This window comes from Rattus norvegicus, chromosome 1 (genome assembly GCF_036323735.1).
Source record: "Rattus norvegicus strain BN/NHsdMcwi chromosome 1, GRCr8, whole genome shotgun sequence".
In the NCBI taxonomy this organism is placed as follows: domain Eukaryota; kingdom Metazoa; phylum Chordata; class Mammalia; order Rodentia; family Muridae; genus Rattus; species Rattus norvegicus.
The window spans coordinates 197,307,039-197,320,011 of record NC_086019.1 but is presented as its reverse complement, the minus strand read 5'-3'; the positions used below and the strand labels follow the sequence as shown (position 1 = coordinate 197,320,011).

At 46.9% G+C, this 12,973-nt stretch overlaps 1 protein-coding gene across 11 annotated transcripts in view; it reads left to right on the top strand.

Annotated features, from left to right (window-relative positions):
- The window catches only part of Ctbp2 (C-terminal binding protein 2), a 140,267-nt gene that overhangs the window by 28,791 nt on the left and 98,503 nt on the right, over nt 1-12,973 (top strand). For 10 of the 11 annotated variants that reach the window (XM_063275168.1, XM_063275150.1, XM_039092148.2 and 7 more), the window contains one exon: nt 12,743-12,846. The gene's annotated coding sequence lies outside the window, so the exon portion shown is untranslated. Of the gene's footprint in view, nt 1-8,368; nt 12,136-12,742; nt 12,847-12,973 lie in introns of those variants that run through there. The other variant, XM_063275154.1, reaches the window with a different exon arrangement.

The following is a 12,973-nucleotide window of genomic DNA, read 5'->3' as shown; positions in this document are numbered from 1 at the left end:
TTTGTGTGCCTGAAGGCGGTTGTGGAGAACTTAACCTGCTCCAGGCAGTGGTTCAGAGGCTGACTGGAAACTCCTTCCCCGTTCTGCCAGTGGAGTGACAGACAAGTCTAATCCTGGGGAACCCCTGTTTTTTATCCCTAGTGGGGAACTGCTGTGTTTCTAACCTTACTAGAGATCTTCAATGAGTACTCTATTTCACTGGTTGATAACATTTTAACATCTCTGTAATCAAATGGTTATTAAATCGATCCATGCTGTATCTTGACAGCTGTTTTCCCTTGCTTGTGGATTATAAAGCCAATTTGGTCTAAGTTTTATGGTGCCAGAGACTGAACTCGGATGTCTCATGTGCTAGGCAGTTTGCTCTGTTAGACTTCTTTTTACTTTTCTATTTTGAGTCAGGGTCACAACTAAGTTTGTAATCCCCCTGTCTCAGCCTCCTACCCAGCTCCCTGCCATCTCTGGACTAACTGCAAGGATGGTCATCTCCCTCTGTTTCCCAGTTCCTCTAGCTTCCCCCAAGAGTCTGTTGGCTTGGCTTCTGCCTGTGGAAGAGCCTGAATCCAGCACACATCTGTTTACAATCTAGTGAGTTAGAGAATCCGGATTCTTTTGCACTTTTGGACAGGAGGCTAATTTCTTCCCTAGGATTTCAGGATGCCTCCCTCCAAAACTGAGAACCCTCTACCAGGTGATTTTAGGCTCTTCCCGATGAGAGGGAGATAGCTAGGATTCCATCAAGGGTCACAGCAGTTGAGTCTTTTATTGAAGTATGTGCTTTTATCGCAGTGTCCTGCCATCTGGCAATGACAATGGAGTGGATGCCGCCTCAACCTTTTAGAGTGTCTGCACTATATTTTAACCGGGAAGTTACATGCATTTTCTCTACTTAATACTTTAAAAAGCCTCTTGGGTACTAAGAGAGGCTTGTAAGTACAGCTGCCTGTGACCTATTCTGGAAAGGGAACTTCAGATTGAGAAATCCCACTTTATTTAATGGCAGCCTTGTTAGAATCACATGTTATTTCTCGCAGCATCCTTCCAAAGGGACCTGACAAGCTGTGGAGCCAAAAAAAAAGGCTATACTACCCTGACAGGGCTTGGAATGGGAGAGTCAGATGCTCTGTGGCCTGGCCTTAATGAGCTTCGAAGCCACATGGAAACCTGGGAGTTGTCACCCTTGTATGCTGGTCCTTTTTCTGGGATGAGATCTCAAGGTTTTTTTGTTTGTTGTGTTCTAATTCTCCCCATGTAGTTTGTGTGTGTGTGTGTGTGTGTGTGTGTGTGTGTAGAGAGAGAGAGAGAGAAAGTATGTATGTGTGTTCACATGGCTGAAGCAGAGTGTGTGTGTGTATCTTCTACCCGATTCAGCTGGAGAGCCAGTTGTCTGAGGAATCTCCTCTCTGCCTCCCACCTCCCAAACACTGGGTTATAGGCAGGCCACCATACTTCTTCAGCCCAGGAAACTTGAGGTTTATTGGCCTGAATTTGTATGGCCTTCAGTATGTGAGCAGGAGCCCTTGAAAGTCACGGGTCTGTTCATGGTAGAGTGCTGCTGGTCCTAGGGCTTTTTCATTCCCCAGATAAGCCCTGAACTGATGGAGTGGAAGGTTCCCCTAATGAGCTGCTGAGGTTTCCTTACAAGATGAGCTTGATTCTGGCTTGACCTTTGGCTGTGAGTGTCAGTAAGCAGTGAGCACAGATCAGCCAACTGAGCCTCTGCAGCCAGCACTGCGCTCCCCCTCTGCTCTCTGCTCTTCCTTGGTCTTGCCTTTCAGACCTCAGCTTCACCTAGAATATGTCAGCATCACGTCATGTAGAGGATGTGTTGGTGGACTGCAATGGGAATTGGTTGGGAAAGAGCAGTCATGTGACCTATGTTGGCTGTCACTGTGCCGTCGATGAGTTCTGACAAGTACACCCCATCAAGATAATAGAACTTAACCGCTCCATCTAGAACGTCTCCTGGTGGCCTTGTGTGGACCATGTTCTCCACTACCTCCATATTTACCACAGGCAACCGATAGGTATTTTGTTTGTTTGTTTGGCTAGCTGGTTGGTAGGTTTAGTTTGATTTTTTTTTTTTTCCCAACAAGATTCTTACTCATTCTAGAATTTTCCATAGAATATTTCTTCTGTTGTATATTATATGCAACACACACATACACCACCCAGAATGATGTACGTTGGCACCGTGTATACTTACTTTGCCTGAAGCTCTTTCCCCTTCAATCAATACACCTTTTCAAGTTGTAAAACATGTGGTGGCACAAGCCTGTAATTATAGTAACTTGAATGCTGTGGTAGGGTAGGATCACCATGGAGTCACAGGCCAAGATGATATCAGGACCCCATCTCAAAAAAAAAAAAAAAAAAAAAAAAGTCAGGAGTTTTGCAAGCCACTTAATGAACTCTGGCTTTGTGCTTGGCTGGATTTGGGGGATCAAGTCCAGGACTCTGCCCTTAACAAGATGGTTACAGGGGTTGCACGCTCTTTTTTGGTTAGAAGTGGGGTGTGGAGCCCCTGGGGGAGGGCACTCACGTTTCCTACTTATTTAACATGATTGGTTCTGATCTCTTTTTTCCTGCTGCCTCTTCCCAATCAGAATGCCAGGCTCCCCAATGAAGCGCAGCCTGAGGCAGCTCGAAGGTCTGTGTGGTGCTGTTAGTTTCTGAGGCATGTTTTTATAGAGTTCAGGATGTCCTTGAATGGATTCCACTTTACTGACATACAACCTCCTTCCACAAACTACCTTGAGGAGGTAACTCAGAATGCTAGGTGGGTGTGCTCAGGCCCATGATCCCCAAACTGAGAAGGTATTCTGATGTGTGCATTCTGTGATATATTCTGATGTGGATGTGACCTTTCTTTGTGCCACTCCCCCCAGCATTGCTACATAGCGGCGGGAAGGAGACAGAGAGGTCCTTTGCTACCAGGAACTTATCTAGGTTTGCATTTTCACAATTTTTGTCTTGTGTCTGAGACCTCTTAAAAGAAAGTCAGCGCGGGGTTGGGGATTTAGCTCAGTGGTAGAGCTCTTGCCTAAGAAGAGCAAGGCCCTGGGTTCGGTCCCCAGCTCCGGAAAAAAAAAGAACCAAAAAAAAAAAGAAAGCGCAATATTGAGGATCGGTCTAGGGTCATTTGATTCCAAGTTGGATTTGAGAACTAGTTCAGTTGATGGTTCCATTTTTGTTCCAAAAAGCCAGATGTCCCAGCTGCCCCTACCTAGGAGGGAACTGAGTCCTGGTGCTACCTCCCAGGTCCCGTGTCGTCGTCCCCCCCCCCCCCCCCCCAGCTGGGGACCGAACCCAGGACCTTGCGCTTCCTAGGCAAGCACTCTACCACTGAGCTAAATCCCCAACCCCTACCTCCCAGTCTTAACCTCACCGGTTTGAGGAAAGGTCAATCAATATTCTGTATTCCAAGCACAGTTTCCATTGAAGGTGTACCACACCATGATAAGGTCAAACCATCAGAGGAGCATGTGCTTATATGCTATGTGTGAATATTAGACACCATCTGACCCATGGGCTGATATATAGCAAGGCCTAGTATTGGAATGCTGGTGCCTAGGCAACACATTGTAACTAATGAGGAGAGGGTCACTGGGTCCTTCATAGGAAAGGATCAAGGGTGGGACTTGAGGATGTGGAACAGTGGTTCTGCATTCCAGCTCACCCACAGCTCTCTCTGCACTTGTGATTGTACCAAATGCCAGTTTTCACAATGGTGCTTACCAAGCTTAGTCATCTGCACCATGAGAGGGCCTTGCCACCCTTGAAAGGAAACCTGCCAGAATTCTAAAGCAAACAGTGTCCCCGGACACCCTGCATTTGTACACACTGGATTTCAAGCCTCAGTGACTGGAATCAGCTTTCACTGTTTCATGACTGCCTGTTTGAAGGGGAGTACAGACTTTTGGTAGTAGGTGCTACTGCCTCCTTTCTCCCACTCTTCTTCCTCCTTGTCCTCCGTCCTCCTTTGACCTCTGTTCCTAACCTTTTGTAGTTTTAGATGGGTCTTATTATGTAGTCCATACCAATCTTCTTGTCCTGCCTCGGCCTCCCTCCTGAGCACCGGGATAACTACTGCCAGCCAGATCCTGTTATCAAGGTGATGGCTTGGGGCTTGTAAGTGGTTAGTTCCTATTCAGGGTTGATGAGTGACTTTCTACCCTGGCTTTATCTGAGCTCCACGGGGAAGTGTGCTCACCTAGCCCCGCCCCTCTGCACTCCTCTACGTGATTGGCTCTCTTGAAGTTGCACAGTCCTATAGGCTCCACCCTTGGTGCTGCAGGTATCTCCTCTGGGTTGGGGAAATGGGTGGATTCCGTGTGGTATTTCAGACACTCTGCCCCTATAGTTCACGGCATCCTTGGGCATTTGGTTGCTGGATGACTTAAACTCCCGCTCTTTCCAAAGCTTGGGTGAAATACCAGGGGATGGGAGCAGCTGAGGTGTGGTTCTCACCAGTCTTCTCATTTTATCGGCAAACTCTTCCTCTCATCTCTTGTGGCCCAAGCTAATTCAGGTGTTGGACCTTGCCGAGGTAGATGGACCTTGCCGTGATACTTCGTATGTGACATGCTCGTCGCCTGTGTTTCACTTGAAGTCATCTGATCTGTTTTAACCCCCTGAGCATTTAACTGTGAGCCAGGTGCTGGAGTTGCAGTGGGGTGGTTGCTGCTCTTGGAAGTGGCTCTTCCTACCCTTGGTTAGAGATGGAACAGTGGGCTCCTTCGAGTTCCTCAAGCACTTGATGCCAGCAAGAGGGAAAAGGCTGGAGCATAAGGATTATTTGTCTCTAAGCATTTTAGAAAAAAAAAATATAGCTGTGTTTAAATATAGCGGTGTTTGCTACTGGGATGGTGAATAAGCAATTGAATATGTAGGTCATTGACTTAGGAGGATGAGCTGGGAGTTTTTCTTGCATTTGATTAACACTGTCTTACAATTGGCCATCAATGCTATGCCAAAATTGGGTTACACAGAGTTCAGTGAGGCATCTGGGTTGGGGAAGAACCAGGTTCAGCACAGGACACCTTTGCCCTCTCAAGGTATGAAGAGTGGGTTTGGTGTCAAGCCCTGTGTTTTGCAGCGAACTGCTGTGGCACTTACGGTAGGCTCTTCCCTGAACCGAGTAGAGCTGTCCTGGGGAGGGACACCGCTGGGGACCTTCGAAGCATATCCACCGTAGAAACCCATCCACCCAGGGAGAGGAGGAAAGGGCGCTACTTAAGTCGGGATAAATGCCAGCCGTGTATTTTAATACAGTCTTGATTCAGAGCACACTGTTTGGAATTGCATATTTAAAAGGAGACTGCCATCTCCTTTTGAAGGTATGTGACATTTAAAAGATCTGTAGCAGGAGATTGGTTTGACAGCTTCGAATTATATTTGAAAGAGTTTTTCTTGTTTAAAAAAAAGAAAATGATTACTTCTATTTTAAATGTCATCACAAAGACATAAACATGTTTAATCAAATTATATATTTAATTTATGTAGAATGTAATTTTTATTCATGTGGAAGATTCATGGGTGGTTCCCCCCCCTCCCAAGCAGCAGCTTTGGAACCAAGCGATGCTGGTGTTTGAAAATGGCTCTCTTCTTTAAGAAAACGACCATTTAAGGTTTCATAAAAATCTAGGGGGGGAGAAAGCAGTATTAGTATTGAAATCTTTTTTCATCCACGCACAGTGCATCGCTGAGCGTTTTGGGGAGAGGGGTATTGTTGCCTGGTGATAGTAAGGCTAAACTCTGGTGGGGTGAATTGAGAAAAGTGCGAGCCCGGAGACAGTGAAGGCTGAAATAGCAAGGACGCGCCTGTAATTTTCTTCTTTTGGAGTCTTTGAATCAGCAGGGAGTTACTGTGAGTGCTAGCCACAGAGCCAGCACTCCACTCCTTAAAAGGGAGGATGTGGGAGGACAGACCCAGTGCTAGGAAAAAGACCTTTTTGCCTGGTATAAAAGGCTGACAGAGAGACTTGAGGCCACCGACTGGGTCCCTGAGCTTCTTGAGGAACAGGGGCATAGCTGTGGGTCTGCTCTGGGCTAGGCAGCTCTGCCGACCCGGGTGATCTGTTGGAACACTCCAGTTTCAGAACTGTTTTCGAGAGAGCTGGGCATTGGAAGCCAGCCAGCCAGCCCAGTGTATGCATGGTGGCTGGGACAGTTGTAGCCCGCTTCCAGCCTACTGCCTGTAGTTTCGAATCAGTCAGGCTGGATCAGGAAGTTCCCATCCCAAGCGGCCCACTCTCCCAGCTGCCCCAGGGCTCATCCCCCCCCCCCCCAGGCCCCAGATCCTCTGTCAGGTGTGGCTTGGGGGTGACTGGGATTCAGCATCTGGAGGAAAACAAGCCAGGCAGACTTTCTGAGAAGTACCAGCTCCAGTGGAAGAAGAAGGTCAGAGTTCAGGGAGCTGTGTGCTCCTCTGGGATAAGTGCCAGAAGGCTGTGACCCCACACCAGTGCCTGTTCTTGTCAACAGGACCCGCCCTGATTTCTCCTGTGTCTGCCTCTCATTCCAACCGGCAGAGTAGTGTGGGATTACACTTCATGTTACCTCTCTGACTTTTTACTTGGCTTCTGGGAATGTAAACTCAGGTCTAGGTCTTTACATATGTGTGGCAGTCCTTTTACCTATTACCCACCGAACTGCCTCTCCCAGCCCCATTATCTTGCTAGATGCTACATAGAGATGTAGCAGAAGTAATGAATGCAGTGAGAGGTCAAATTACTTCCTCTTCTCTCTCCCCGTCGATAACAGTAACGATAACAGTAACGGAGGCTGGATACAGGCTCCGAAAGGTTCCTCAGTGGGACATTCATGCAGCCTTGTTTGCATGGCGTCCAAGGGAACTGGACATCTTCATAGCCCCTGCACACATGGCCTGTTTCTCAGGTGCCTGATGGGGCTCGTGTCACCATGATTTGGTTAAGAAGAGCCCATAGCCTTGACAGTGTTCTTCTTCATGTTGTGTAGAGCACAGCAACTAGTAAGAAACAGATCCTGTCTTAAAGGACTGATAGATTTCGACATTGTTAGCAGTTTTGTCCTGAGAATAGCAAGGGGTGCCGACCTGACACCCAAGTCCAGCAGTGGCTGTGCGTGCCTCCTTTTTCAAGTAGAAGCCCCTCGGTCCTCTGATTGTGACATGCTTTAATGAGAACTGTAAAAACTACAAGTTCTGAGAATTTAATTCTACATAAAATGTTTGAGTGCTGTTTGTTTGTTTTTTGAGATCCTATGTTTTGGATAGTTAAGGCTACTCTGAACTTGCTGTTTGGTTCGGGCTGTTCTCTTTTGAACTCTGTAGCCTGTCTAAGCCTCCTGAGTATTTGGATTACAGGAGTGAACCACTATACCTGGCTCAAGCTGGTTTTCTTCTTAGACATTTATGTCTTAGCACATTGTATGAAGGAGATATCATTTAGCATTTACAAATTACTGTCCTCATGAATTCAACGTTCCAGGGCTCTCTCTCTCTCTCTCTCTCTCTCTCTCTCTCTCTCTCTCTCTCTCTCTCCATCTCAGGGATAATTGGCCACTGCAATTCTGACTTCTGAGCTGAGATTCCCAGGAGGGGACAGGTATCATTTTGTAGTAGCTTGAACTCTGAAGGACATTCCACTTTCATAATCTACTGACTTGTACTGGAGCTATTTTAAGGACTCATGCCCCAAGTCAGGGTCCAGGTGGCTGGAAAACCAGACAGAAGCAGCCTGGGGAGCACCCCGCCTCTGTTCCCAGCTTCAGCTCTGTCCCCGATGTCCTGGGAACTCACAGCATTTTCTTGATGTCAGGAAACACATGCTGAGTGCCGAACACGGCCAGGGAAGTGGGGAGAAAGCTAGCCAATAGCTGTTCCGTTCTGCGTTAGAGAATCACTGTTAACCGTTGTGTGGAGAAATAACACTTTAGACTTTTTTGTCTCATGCATATATGTATACATTAAAAGATTAAACTCATTCACTAGAGAATATTTTTAAATAAAAAATCTGAATATGTTTTGTATTTCACTTCCCATTTGACCTATAGATATTCCTACATTTTTACATATTTTGTGATGCTTGAAATCTATATCTCTCTCATTATATCATACTATATGGTATCTCACATAATATATGGTATAGGTAAGACAATATCCCTAATGTTACCTAACCTCCCATGTAATGGCTTCTTACTTTTCTGTAAATATTGACCACCTGTCTCAGATTAGGGAAAAAAATGCCCAAGTTTCAAAGATGGTTCCTAGAGCTGGATGATCAGTGGCTGTGTGAGCACTCAGCCCTGCAGACTCTTCATAGCTCCCATCATGCCTCTCCCTGTCCTTCAGCTGAAGCTTATGGTGCCCAGGTTTCATCTTGTTCTAGTGACAGTCTGTGCTCCAAACATCTGGAGACAGCTGTGTGGACTCCACTCTATGGTCCTTGTCCTTTGTTCAGATGAGTGTTGGTGGGGGCCTAGTGCGGAGGCTCTTGGAGTAGCATCCCACTGCCATGGTAGACAGGATGCCTAGCTAGTTCAGTCCCTTACTGGTTCACCTGAGCTTTCTCTTGTATCCACTTCTTGCAGGTTCCTGAATCTCTCCACAATACCTTGGGCCTCATTGGTCATTTTGACCTGGGTACTGTTTGGAATGATGGGCCTGAGGTGGAGACACCTTTAGGTGTTTGGGTAGAGGTTGAATGGTACCCTAGTGACTTTTAGCTGAAGATGTTTGGGGGTCATACTCTTTGAACTAGGCTGGATTTCAGGGACTCCTGATCTGTTGACAGTCATTCCTCATGTCCCTGTTGCAGGTGAAGATGGTTGTGCAGTCTTTAGTCCTCCAAGTTCCTATAGACACTGCCTCCCACCCAACCTGGGGAGCCTGTGGTCAGGTTGATCACAGTAGCTGCCTTCTCGTTCCTGGTTAGCCGGGCAGGTTTAGGGGTGGCGGCTCATGTTGAGGTCACAAAATGACATCGGTGTGTGGATTATTGATAGTCATGGGTCCAACTTTCATTCCCTTTAAAACTTGGCCTCAAGCAGCCATTCTTAACAGATCCCAATAATCAAGGGACATTCCTTGATTCCAGTGACTTCCAAAACTCCCCACCTGCTATGCCGCCTTCTTCCCTCCTCCTCCTCCTCCTCCTAGGAGCCAGTGAGATGGGGGTGCTCCTGTCACCTGAGTCTGGAGACACAGCTGAGGTTTGGGCTCTTCAATGGCTATGAAGCTGTTCTGTGTCAGCCCATCTGTTTCAGCACCGGGACACTGTCTGTTTTACTGTCCTTACTTAGAGGGTTCCCAGGCTTGCCTGCAGTTGTCACTGGTTGTCCTATTTGAAGACAAGAGTTCTCCAAGAGACAACTGTTGGGGCTTTTCACGTTCTTACAACCTAAAGCCAGCCAAACATGTTTCCTGTTCCTCAATTTGCTGAATTCCACAAAGCCTGGGTAGGTTAAGTACAGCCCAAAGGATGTTGCCGCCTTTCTTGCAATTGACACTCTTGAACTCCCAGGTGGGATAGGTTGACCTGAAGTGTGGTGATATCCACCTGGCTATGAAGGACACCAGAAGAATTAGTTTACAGGATCATTTTCATTCTCCATGAAGGGAAATTGTTTCCAAGTTAATTAATGTGGCTGATTTATTACGAAGGCGGTGGTTGATGGAACTGAGAGCCTGTCTGCTCAAAAGTGACAGCATCCCAGACCTTCCCAGATGGCACCATGCTGGCACATGTTTTGTATGTCTGATATGGGCTACTTAATTCTGCCCTGCAGCGGACATTGTTGTGTACATGGCTTTTCCCCGTGGAACAACCAAAGCACATTGCTTCATGCCCAATAGGCCAGGCCTTCCTCCAGTAGGCTCGCACTTAGTAGACCAGTACATATGATAGTCAAAGTGCAGATTCCGGAGCCAAGGCAGCCCCAGGATCTGGATCACCATGGGACCCAGAAAGTTGAGCTCAGTGGAAGAGACCGCACCCCTTCAGCTGCTGGCCCTTGAACCCCATTTATTTCGGGGTGTCCTGTCTGACCCTCAGCCCCAAGTATGCACATCCCTTCTCTCTGTCTACTGGGCTGGTGGAAATTCCCATGGTGCCTACTGTTCAGTTCATGTGTGCAGTTCAGTGTGCAGCAGCACATGCTATCTGTGACCCCAAGTGGGAGAAGGGGCAGGTGGGGGTTAGTTGGGCTGCCCCTCCCGGGTGGGCAGGAATCTTGCTGAGGTAAGGAAGGTTGCATTGAGGCTGCTGGTACTGTGGTCCCTGCTTTGGGAAGGAACGGCGGTGATCTTAATCGCCTAAGTCATTTCTGTGTCTGGCTCTATACTCCTGGAAGTTCTTAGAGAAACCTGCCAAGAAAATTTCCCCTGGTGCATCCTCAGGGCACCACTCAAGGCTGCACTGTCAGCAAGTATCTGTTGAAACAAGTGTGTGAATTCATGGGTGTTCTGTAGCTCCACTCTTTGTAAGTACCTCTTCCAACCTTCAAGTAACAATGGGCACTTGCCTGAAAGTCTGACAGTCTTCCAAGCCTTTTAACATTTTTAATCCACTGAATAAGCTGTCATCCTTTGCTCTGGCCGAAGGCTGAAGGCTCTTCCGAATCTCTAGCTTGAAATTCCTCCTCCGCGAAGCCCTCTTCAAGGTGATATTGGGTTCCCTTCTTTCTCACTAACTATGGGGCTGTCAGCTATACAGCCTGTGCCACTAAGATTAGGCAAGGGTAGAGTGTTTCTGTTTTCCTCAGACCTGAAACATTACAAACTGACTGCACTTCACCCACTTCTAAAAAAGCCAGTTTTGTCAAGTGGGCATGTTATTTCTTTATGCTTCGGGAGTCCTTTTTGTTTTGTTTTGTTTTGTTTTTGTGGGTTTTTTTTTGAGACAGTCTCACTCTGTAACCAATAATTCATAGCTCTACCTGCCTTAGCATCCTAAGTGCTGGGATTAAACGTGTTTACCACTACATCTGGAATTTCATCACACACACACAGACACAGACACACACACACACACACACACAGACACACACACACACACACACACACTTACATGTATAATGTGTATGTATGAGAGAAAGAGACAGAGACATAAACATTTTGTATTCTACAGAGCAAATAATTGGAAATGGAGAATTCTTCTCTGGCACACCAGGACAAGCCATACTATATAGAGTTTAGCTGTTTTGATAATTAATACTTGATTTCCTCCTATGTTCAGAGACTGAGGAATATTGAACACTGACAGGAGAGAAGGGGAAGTGTTAGAGGAGATACCTGTGAGATAGGCTTTAAAGGGCTTAGGAGTAGAGGGGTACAGGTAGCCAGTGCTGCCAGCACAGAGGATGGTTCTTGGGATGGGGCGGCTTCTGTCGTTGGAGGAGGCTCTAGACTATTCAGAGCGTCGCATGGCTTTTGTTCCTGACACTTGAGAGCCGGGAATGTCTGTATTCTCTTACTGTGCTTAAACTGGGCACGTGGGTTGTAAGATGGTGGTGATACAGTGGACAGTGAACGGCTTCTTCGCCTGTTAGCCAGGCCTCCTCATTCAGAATGAGGAGTGCTCTGTTAGCATCCTGGGGCATCCTCAGATCTGGGTGGATAGGACTGGGTGTCTTGGTGTGTGCCTTTGTTTCATCCTAGCACTCCTGAGGTAGATAATCCCTCCCTGACCCCCAAATTTGTTTGGTGGGAAACATCATGGCTGGTTGAGAAGCTGGTTAGCGATTTTATGGCTTTTGTTAGTGTCTGGCGGTTTCTTGTTTGTTTGTGGTGAGGATGAGAATATCTTGATCAGGTTAGCTGGTGAGTCTGGGGGGGGGGCAGACTGGTTAAGATTGGCAGCAGCATGAGTTCACGTCTGTAAAGTGTGACTCTCCTCTTCATGTGCGAGCTTTGTAGTTGCAGAGCAACCGCCGCTGGTGGAATTTCATCTTCATGGAAGAGCCATAGAGAAAGACACCTGACAGGGCTTTCAGGCCAGATGCTGGCTTTTTCTCCCAGCCACAGGACCGACTTCACTACCCCACCCCTGCTGCTGCTGCTGCTGCTGCTGCTGCTCTGCCTGTATTAGCAGCAGGTCAGGTGACTGGGACGGCACCATATATTTCCCCCTGCTCTACCTGGGTAAAATGGATGTGAGTGCTGTTTAATGCAATACCTAGCTTCATATTGCGTTTGCCAAGAAAGTGTGATTTTTATTGAACGCTAGGATTGAATTCTTAACTGGGTAATCAATTTCAGTAGTGAGTTAAAATGCCTTCTATTAATGGACAGCGGCAGCTGTTCATCAGAGTTCCAGTAGATTAGCAGTTGTCAGCATTTATGCTAATAGCACTTATAAACCAGGAGCACATGAGATGCACTTTATAATTCTGTATTTCTTCGAACACTTGCTAACACTTTTTGCTTGGAGGTATTGATTGTTTGGTCCCTTGGCGTCGTGTTATGTGGCCCTGTAAAGGAAGCCAAGTGACATTTTCATGCCGATGACACTATCCCCTTTCTGGTTTTGCACTCTTGGCTTTGTGTCAGAGTGGATGGAAAGGGTCCATTTGTTCCGGTGCGCCACTGTTTAATTTGATCAGCTCTGCGGCTACAGGAAGACAAATAGTATTTTTAATGAAACCATTTAATAACCTGGTAGCTTTGAGTTGAAGGCATTGGGAAAATGCAATTAAAGAATGGCTGGATGTAAACAGATCAGTGCTGTACCCTCACTGACTCCATCCATTGTGCTTACAGGGCTTCGTTGCCGTAAATGGTTGCAAACCGATGAGACTGCACCTCCTGAAAAAGACAGACAGCCCATCGCGTGAGCTTTAGAGTCTGTGGACGCATTTATACTGGTGAGTTTCTGTACAGTATCTCCAGGTAAAAGTTGAGTTTTCTAAAATCCCCTTTGGAAGGTGTTTTCAATTAGCAGATGACTATGGATCGCTGGCAGCCTCGGGATGCTTCCCTGGGATGTCTCAT